We start from the raw sequence: 10,361 nt of genomic DNA, 5'->3' as shown, positions 1-10,361 counted from the left end.
TTCAACCCCTCCGGTCGAGGCCATTTCTCGATGGCAGACAGCTTCTCTGGATCCATTCGTAGGCCGGTCTGAGAAATAATGTAGCCCAAAAACGGAAGCGAGGTCTGCTCAAAGAGGCACTTCTCGTATTTAGCGAAGAGGTGATTCTGCCTGAGCCTGAGCAGGACCTGACGAACGTCCCTCCGGTGAGTCTGGAGATCCGGAGAGAAGACCAAGATGTCGTCCAGGTACACCACTACGCAGGAGTAGAGAAGGTCCCGGAAGATGTCATTGACCAACTCTTGAAAGACGGCAGGAGCGTTACAGAGACCAAAGGGCATTACCAGATATTCATAGTGGCCGTCCCGGGTGTTGAATGCCGTCTTCCATTCATCCCCCTGACGGATACGAACCAGGTTGTACGCCCCACGGAGGTCCAGTTTGGTGAAGATTCTAGCCCCCCTCAGACGATCAAATAACTCCGGAATGAGCGGAAGGGGGTACTTATTCTTCACCGTGATCTGGTTAAGGCCTCTATAGTCTATACAGGGACGGAGAGAGCCGTCCTTCTTTTTGACGAAAAAGAAGCCTGCTCCCGCCGGGGAGGTAGATTTCCGGATGAATCCCCTGGCCAGATTCTCCTCAATATATTCGGACATCGACCGGGTCTCAGCAGCGGATAATGGATAAATACGCCCACGGGGAGGAGTAGTACCAGGTAACAGGTCGATAGGGCAGTCGTATGGTCTATGAGGGGGTAGTGTCTCTGCTTCCTTTTTATTAAAGACATCAGCATAAGACCAATAAGGAATCGGAAGTCCAGGTAGATTAGCTGGGGTAGGAGAAGGACGGACGGGATGGACGGGAACCAGACAGGTCTTATGGCAGTCCTGTCCCCAGCGAAGGACTTCTCCAGTCTGCCAGTCAAGCACGGGTGCATGTCTTTGGAGCCAAGGTAGGCCTAGCAAGAGGGCGTGGGAGAGTCCAGGCAGAACATGAAAGGAGATACTCTCAGAATGCAGCATTCCCACTTGCAGAGTAATGGATTCGGTGATGAGTTGGATGGGGCGTGGTAAGAGACCCCCATCCACGGCAGCAACAGACAAGGGTACAGCCAGAGGTTTGGTGGGGATGCGGTATTTCTCTACCAGGGACTGTGAAATAAGATTCCCGGCTGCTCCAGAGTCAAGTTGGGCTAGTTCGAAATAACGGTTCTCCCCGCAGACGATTGAGACTGACAACAGCAGAGATGGAGAGGATTTATTCTTGTCTAGGTTGACCTCTCTGAGCGAACCTAGACACAGGCGTTTCCCGACCTCTCCGGGCAGGTACGGATCCGGTGCTCCTTACTGCCACAGTAGAAGCAGCTCTGAAAAGTAGGAGCTAGACGTGGTAACCTCCTCTCACGGGTGACCTCTTTGGCACGCTGTCACGCTGTCTCTGTATACTGGAGGTAGGGGGCCTAAGCTGACCCTAAGCTGGGGCCCTGACTAATCCCTCAACCTGGAGGTACTGTTAAAGGTACAGAGGTCCAGGCCGCCAGCGTAACCCCTACCTCCTGAGGATCCCTGCACCTAAGTAATCTAGTCCTGAGAAGGACCCCGATCACAACAAAAGGGGACAAGTAATAATATGCCCACACACAGTACTTAGACGAACGAGACAGTACAAGGGAAAAACCAAAACCACCTTGCATACAAAAACTACACAACTACAACAGAGAGAACACCAACGGGAAAGGAGATAAATGATAAAGCGAGGAAGGGAAAAAACTCTCCGAATACACTTATCTCTGAAACTCCAAATACCACGATCCGCTCTGTTAGTCTGCATGAAATGCTTTCACCGACACTTCCCTAACAGACCAGCAGGCATTTGAAGGAGTCCCACTACAGCAGCATTGATTGCAGCTGGGCGAGGCTGGACCTTGTCTAGCACAGAGAGAGAGAGAATTAACTCCCTCACTGCCGAAAAACACAAAGCACCAAAAAGTCAGCTGCGAGAAGTCAGGCTGTGTAATCGTGACGATCTTCGTGGCGACACACCCGTGACAGTACCCCCCCTTCTACGAGTGGCCTCCGGACCCTCAGGGCCAGGTTTATCCGGGTGAGTCATGTGGAAGGCCCGAACTAATCGGTCTGCGTTAATATCCGACGCAGGAACCCACATCCTCTCCTCAGGACCATACCCTTTCCAATGAACCAGGTACTGAAGGGACCGGCGATTAAAGCGTGAATCGATGACCCTCGATACCTGGAACTCCAAGTTACCATTGACCACCACTGGAGGGGGAGGTAAAGGTGACGGTACCACCGGCGCCACATACCTCTTAAGCAACGATCTGTGGAACACGTTGTGAATTTTAAACGTAGGGGGGAGGTCAAGACGGAATGCCACCGGATTAATTATAGAACTGATTCTGTACGGCCCGATGAACCTGGGACCCAGTTTCCAGGAGGGAACCTTAAGTTTTATATTCCTGGTAGACAACCATACCCGATCGTTCACACTTAGGTCCGGACCAGACACTCTCCTCCTATCAGCCATACGTTTGTATCGGTTCCCCATAGTATTCAGATTCTTCAGCACCCCTCTCCATACTGAAGCGAGTGATGAGGAAAATCGTTCCTCCTCAGGAACCCCCGAAGAGCCCCCCCTACTGAAAGTACAAAACTGGGGGTGAAAACCATATGCCCCAAAAAACGGGGACTTACCAGTGGACTCGCTCCGCCTATTATTAAGAGCAAACTCTGCCAGAGGTAAGAAAGAAGCCCAGTCCTCCTGGTTCTCTGACACAAAACACCGGAGATATGTCTCCAAGCTCTGGTTCATTCGTTCCGTCTGACCATTGGTCTGAGGATGAAAAGCCGATGAGAACGACAAATGCATCCCCCGCCGTGCACAAAACGCCTTCCAGAACTTGGACACAAACTGAGACCCCCGATCAGACACCACCTCGGAGGGTACCCCGTGAAGCCTCACAATCTCCCCAATGAACACCTGCGCAAGAGTTTTAGCATTAGGGAGAGCAGGAAGAGCGATAAAATGTGCCATCTTGCTGAACCTGTCCACTACAACGAGTATGACCGTTTTACCCGAAGACGGAGGGAGGTCCGTAATAAAGTCCATAGACAGATGAGTCCAAGGACGCTCCGGGATCTTCAAAGGTAAGAGGGCCCCAGACGGACGGGTATGTGAGGTCTTAGAGCGCGCACAAACCCCACAGGACGCGACAAAAGTTACCACCTCCTTATGTAAGTTAGGCCACCAAAACCGACGCGAGAGGAGATCCACAGTTGCTTTACTCCCCGGGTGTCCTGCAAAAACTGAGTTATGGTGTGCCTCGATCACCTTTTGTCGCAACTGATCTGGAACAAACAGTCTCCCCGGAGGTCCAACAGGGGCGTCCCCCTGAGCCTCCAATACCTCCTCCTCCAGCTCAGAGCATACTGCCGAAACCACCACCCCCTCCTGAAGGATAGGAATCGGGTCGTCCGTATTCCCGGCCCCAGGGAAACTACGAGATAAGGCATCCGCCTTTACATTTTTTGACCCAGGACGATATGTAACGACAAAATTAAACCTGGTAAAAAACAATGACCACCTAGCTTGTCTGGGATTCAGACGTTTCGCGGACTCCAGATATAGCAGGTTCTTGTGATCGGTGATGACGGTGACCGGATGGACTGCCCCCTCCAAAAAATGGCGCCACTCCTCAAAAGCTAACTTAATGGCCAAGAGTTCCCTATTGCCGACATCGTAATTCCTCTCAGCAGACGACAATTTTTTAGAGAAAAAGGCGCACGGATGCCACTTACCAGGGGACGAACCTTGTGACAATACTGCTCCCACCCCTACCTCGGAAGCGTCTACCTCTACAATGAATGGCTGTGACGCATCAGGTTGAATGAGTATGGGTGCCGAGGCAAAACATTTTTTCAAGGAGGAGAATGCTTGACAAGCCTTGTCAGACCACCTAGAAAAACCCGTCCCCTTTTTAGTCATGCCTGTGAGAGGCTTAACCATGGACGAGAAATTACGAATGAACTTCCGGTAATAATTAGCAAACCCCAGGAAACGTTGTAGTGCCTTAAGATTCTCTGGCCGATCCCACTCAAGAACTGCCCGCACTTTCCCAGGGTCCATACGAAAACCGGACGCTGAAACCAGGAAGCCTAAAAACTGGAGTTCCTGTACGGCGAACACACACTTTTCCCATTTGGCATACAGTTTATTATCCCGCAAGATCTGTAACACCTGCCTAACGTGCTCCTGATGAGACACCAGATCCGGCGAGTAAATTAAGATATCATCCAGATATATGACAACAAACTGTCCCACCAGACGGCGAAAAATGTCATTAACAAAGTGTTGGAACACCGCCGGGGCATTAGTCAGACCGAATGGCATGACAAGGTTCTCATAATGCCCCTCCGGAGTGTTAAACGCCGTCTTCCACTCATCCCCCTCCTTCATCCTAATCAGATTGTACGCCCCCCTGAGATCCAACTTAGAGAACCATTTGGCGCCCACGATCTGATTAAAGAGATCGGGAATAAGTGGGAGCGGATACAGATCTCGGACCGTAATCCGATTAAGTTCACGGAAATCCAGGCAAGGGCGTAGGCCTCCATCTTTCTTCTTAACAAAGAAGAACCCCGCAGCCACCGGTGAAGATGAAGGTCTAATATGCCCCTTAGCCAGACTTTCTGAAATATAATCCTTCATGGCCTGCCTCTCAGGACCAGAAAGGTTATACAACCTAGCTTTAGGTAACTTGGCCTCAGGGAGCAGTTTTACAGAACAGTCATACTCGCGATGAGGAGGTAGTTCCTGACACCCTTTCTCCGAGAATACATCCTCAAAGTCCGCCAGAAATGGAGGTAAGACCCAAGGAGTAACCGCACCGATGACCGTGTTCATGCAGTTTTTATTACAGAATTTACTCCATTGGCTTATCTCTCTGGTTTGCCAATTAATAACCGGGTTATGCTTAGTTAACCAAGGAAGGCCCAACACTATAGGAGTGGGAAGACCCTCCAACACGTAGCAAGACAACAGTTCTTTATGTATCGCCCCCACTTGAAGTTTTACGTCATGCACAGCTTGCAAAAAACTTCCCTGACCGAGAGGCCTGGCATCGATCGAGAATATGGGGATGGGTTTAGCCAACTCACTCAATCGCATACCTTGAACCCGGGCAAACCGAGCATCAACCAGATTAGCCCCGGCCCCACTATCCAGAAGAACAGATATCCTCTCAGTTCTCGTACCCACCACCACCTCCGCCGGTACGAGAAACTGAGATGAACCTAGGGACGAAATACCTACTCCCAGATTGCCGTCCACCACACAACCTGGGATCAACAGTTTTCCGACGACTCTTCTCTCTGCAAGGGACGGGATGGACACCCCCCAATAAAATGTCCCTTTCTCCCGCAGAAGAAACACCTTCCTGTCTTATGGCGCACCACCGGTCCCCTCCCCCGAAATGATGTCCCTCCTAATTGCATAGGCTCCTCTGGACTGACCAGGGGAACCACCATATGAGGGGACCTTGTAGGAGGTGGAGTCATCACAGGGGGTAGAGTTATCCCGCACCTCTCCCGAAGCCGTCTGTCAACGCGAATAGCAAGGGCCATAGCGGCTTCCAGTGACGCGGGAGAGTCATACTGTGCCAACACATCCTGTAATTTGTCAGATAAACCTTGACAAAACTGGCTCCTAAGAGCCGGGTCATTCCACTGGGTGTCCGTGGCCCACCTACGGAACTCCGAACAGAATTCCTCCGCCGGACGATCTCCCTGCTGAATCCTACGTAACTTTGACTCAGCAAGGGAGATCCGATCTGGGTCATCATATACGAGTCCCAGAGCAGCGAAAAACCTATCCACTGACTGGAGAGCCGGGGAGCCCGGGGGAAGAGAGAACGCCCAAGATTGTGGGTCCCCTTGTAGGAGCGAGATGACAATTCCCACCCTTTGTTCTTCACTCCCCGATGACCGAGGCCGCAGCCGAAAGTACAACTTGCATGCCTCCCGGAAAACAAAAAACTTGTCCCGCCCCCCAGTGAACCTGTCAGGGAGAGCTACTTTAGGTTCTGGTCCGGCTTGCTCCTGAGGATACAAAACCTTGGACCTAACGTCCGCCAGCTCCATAGACAAACTCTGCAACTGCCGAGCTAGACCGGCTACTGAATCCATGGTAGCTGGAGAAAAACTAAGTGGTCGGTGAAAATGTCACGCTGTCTCTGTATACTGGAGGTAGGGGGCCTAAGCTGACCCTAAGCTGGGGCCCTGACTAATCCCTCAACCTGGAGGTACTGTTAAAGGTACAGAGGTCCAGGCCGCCAGCATAACCCCTACCTCCTGAGGATCCCTGCACCTAAGTAATCTAGTCCTGAGAAGGACCCCGATCACAACAAAAGGGGACAAGTAATAATATGCCCACACACAGTACTTAGACGAACGAGACAGTACAAGGGAAAAAACAAAACCACCTTGCATACAAAAACTACACAACTACAACAGAGGGAACACCAACGGGAAAGGAGATAAATGATAAAGCGAGGAAGGGAAAAAACTCTCCGAATACACTTATCTCTGAAACTCCAAATACCACGATCCGCTCTGTTAGTCTGCATGAAATGCTTTCACCGACACTTCCCTAACAGACCAGCAGGCATTTGAAGGAGTCCCACTACAGCAGCATTGATCGCAGCTGGGCGAGGCTGGACCTTGTCTAGCACAGAGAGAGAGAGAATTAACTCCCTCACTGCTGAAAAACACAAAGCACCAAAAAGTCAGCTGCGAGAAGTCAGGCTGTGTAATCGTGACGATCTTCGTGGCGACACACCCGTGACACACGCTCCTGGAACCGTAGGTCAATCCGGGTGGCAAGAGTTATTAGGTCATCGAGAGTGGTAGGGATGTCCCGACCGGCAAGTTCATCTTTAATACGGCCGGACAGACCCTCCCAGAAGACGGATACCAGAGCGTCGTTATCCCAGGCCAGCTCCGAGGCAAGGGTACGGAACCGTATGGCATATTGGCCCACGGTGAGACTTCCCTGACGGAGGCGTAGCAGTGATGATGCGGATGAGGTCTTCCGTCCGGGTTCGTCGAAGACTTTCCGGAAAGCCGTGAGAAAAGCAGGCAAGTTGGACACCAGGGGGTCTCCTCTCTCCCATAGAGGATTTAGCCAGGCCAGGGCCTCCCCGGTGAGATGGGACATGATGAATGCAATTTTGGCTCGGTCGGAGTTAAACTGGTGGGACAATAGTTCAAAGTGCAGGGTCCACTGATTTATGAAGCCCCGAGCCTGGGCGGAGTCGCCTCCGAAGCGAGGAGGTGCAGAAAGCCGGGGTCCGGGGTAGGATACCATGGTATTAGTGGGCAGCGGAGCTGCCGGATTGCGAGACATGGCACTGGCGGAGGTTGCTGGTGGAGCAGTCCAGGCGAGTATTGACATTCCGCAGGTGACCCAGGATGGACTCCTGTTGGGACCTTTGACGGGACAGTTCATGACACAGGTCCGAGAGCGAGGGAGCTTGGGTGCCACCGGGTTCCATGGCCCGAGCAAACTGTAACGGGTCTGGGAGGCGGAACCTCTGAGCTACTATACAAGGGGGCGGTCCTTGTAAGGGAGCGGGTGGCGACCAGGGAAGACGGGCAGGAAGTCACAGCAGGTGACCGGGACAGTCTCTGAGTGAACGGGCTGGAGGTCACGGCAAGTGACCGGGGCAGTCTCTGGATGAACGGGCAGATGGTCACGGCAAGTGACCGGGGCAGTCTCTGGATGAACGGGCAGATGGTCACGGCAAGTGATCGGGGCAGTCTCTGAATGAACGGGCAGATGGTCACGGCAAGTGACCGGGGCAGTCTCTGGATGAACGGGCAGATGGTCACGGCAAGTGACCGGGGCAGTCTCTGGGTAAAGGGTTGGTACGACCTGTGGAGGCTGATGATAGACGTGAGCTCCCAGGTGAGCAGGCGAGAGTCTCTGGATGAACGGGTGGTCACAGCACATGACGGCGGAGCCTCCAGGAAGACCAACAGACAGGCGGCAGATGAGCGCTCCCAGGTGAGCGGGCAGAAGTCTCTGGACAGGCGGGTGGTCACAGCACGTGACGGCAGAGCCTCCAGGTAGGCTAGCAGACAGGCAGCAGATGAGCGCTCCCAGGTGAGCGGGCAGGAGTCACTGGACAGGCAGGTGGTCACAGCACGTGACGGCGGAGCCTCCAGGTAGGCTAGCAGGCAGGTAGCAGATGTGTGCTCCCAGGTGAGCAGGCAAGCTGGTCCATAGACAGACTGACAGGAGTTGGAAGGCAGACCGTCGGACCTCAGGCAAGCAGGCAGGTGGCTGAAGTGCGCTCCCAGGTGAGCGGACAGGCTGGTCCTTAGACAGACTGACAGGAGTAGTAAGGCAGACCGTCGGACCTCAGACTAGCAGGCAGGTAGCAGATAATCAGGCAGGAATAAGACAGCAAGCTGGCAGGAATCTGGCAGGTAACTGGCAACGGGACCTGAGGGCTGAAGCAGAGTAGTGAACAGTGCAACAACATTGCTCGGGCACCTCCATTTTGGAGGAGGTGCCTTATATATGGTGAAGTCCTCCGGCCATTGGCCGGGGACTCCTTAGGACGGCGCGCGCGGCCCCTTTAAGAGGGAGGGAGAGCGCGCGCGCCCTAAGCACAGTGGCCGGGAAGGAGCGCGCGCTGCCAGCAGAGCGGGAGGAGGACGCCGGGCACGGAGCAGAGAGGTGAGGGGAACAGCGTCCCTGCCTAGCAGAGGGCAGGGACGCCGGCGCTACAAACAGCACTGTCTTTCCTAGTCTTAGGAACTGCATGGTCCATGTCACATAGTGACTAGGGATGGTGGGTGACTACCTGATCCCTCGAACTAGGGGGAGCCCTAGTCTATCCCTATCCCCCGGATTACCCCTGAAGGTGGAGACGCCAGGGTCACGTACCTTGCTATTCTTCCATCTTAAACCTTATCTGTTCATTTCCCCACCCAGGGAGGTGTGAGGCTGAAGTGTATAGGATTACACTAATCAGACAGACAAGGGAAGACAAAAAGGGATGAAAGAGTACTACAATCATACAAATATCCTCACAAAACAACAAAGTGAAACACAGGGGAGGGATAGGTAGGAGAAACCAAAGAGGAGAGGATGAGGAGAAGCATGAAGCCAACTCCACGCAGAAATCTCTTAAATGACTCTCCAACCGCCTACTCCAAACACTGAATTTCCCCTCCAACACCTAACCAGGAAGTAAGAACTATCACTGGCAATTCCCAAGTGCCAGTGGCGAGCATATATACCAGAAGGGAGTGGCCAACATAGAACAGCTGAGGCAATTTAGGATGGAGAGGTCCAGGAGATTAACTGAACTGATTAATCCTTGCAATGACAGAGCAAGGAAAACCTGCATTGTTTAATAGGATGGTGAAGCAGTTCTAATCAGTGCAGGATTTTGTGTGACCAGACACTGCGATCTTCTGGCCCCTCTCTGTCAAGGAATCCCCGTGACAATCCACTAGGGACATTAGAGATAGTCGACGCTGAGCGGGGGCACCAATTGTGTTAAGAGTGCCAACCTCTGTGGACATGTAGGCATTGTTCTTAGGGCCTGTTTAGGGCAAAAGATCCTTGTTACATTACTTTACCAAGAGTTTTCTTGTACACATTATTTATACAGTGCTGGCCAAAAGTATTGGCACCCCTGCAATTCTGTCAGATAATACTCAGTTTCTTCCTGAAAATGATTGCAATCACAAATTCTTTGGTATTATTATCTTCATTTAATTTGCTTGCAAGGAAAAAGCACAAAAGAGAATGAAGCAAAAATCAAATCATTGATCATTTCACACAAAACTCCAAAAATGGGCCAGACAAAAGTATTGGCACCCTCAGCCTAATACTTGGTTGCACAACCTTTAGCCAAAATAACTGCGAACAACCGCTTCCGGTAACCATCAATGAGTTTCTTACAATGCTCTGCTGGAATTGTACACCATTATTCTTTGGCAAACTGCTCCCTGATATTTGAAGGGTGCCTTCTCCAAACTGCCATTTTGAGATCTCTCCACAGGTGTTCTATAGGATTCAGGTCTGGACTCATTGCTGGCCACCTTAGAAGTCTCCAGTGCTTTCTCTCAAACCATTTTATAGTGCTTTTGGAAGTGTGTTTTGGGTCATTGACCTGCTGGAAGACCCATGACCTCTGAGAGAGACCCAGCTTTCTCACACTGGGCCCTACATTATGCTGCATAATTTGTTGGTAGTCTTCAGACTTCATAATGCCATGCACACGGTCAAGCAGTCCAGTGCCAGAGGCAGCAAAGCAACCCCAAAACATCAGGGAACCTCCGCCATGT

This window comes from Phyllobates terribilis, unplaced genomic scaffold (genome assembly GCF_046119375.1).
Source record: "Phyllobates terribilis strain yellow unplaced genomic scaffold, ASM4611937v1 Scaffold_10__3_contigs__length_209671492, whole genome shotgun sequence".
NCBI classification, from domain to species: Eukaryota; Metazoa; Chordata; class Amphibia; order Anura; family Dendrobatidae; genus Phyllobates; species Phyllobates terribilis.
This window is presented reverse-complemented; position numbering follows the sequence as displayed.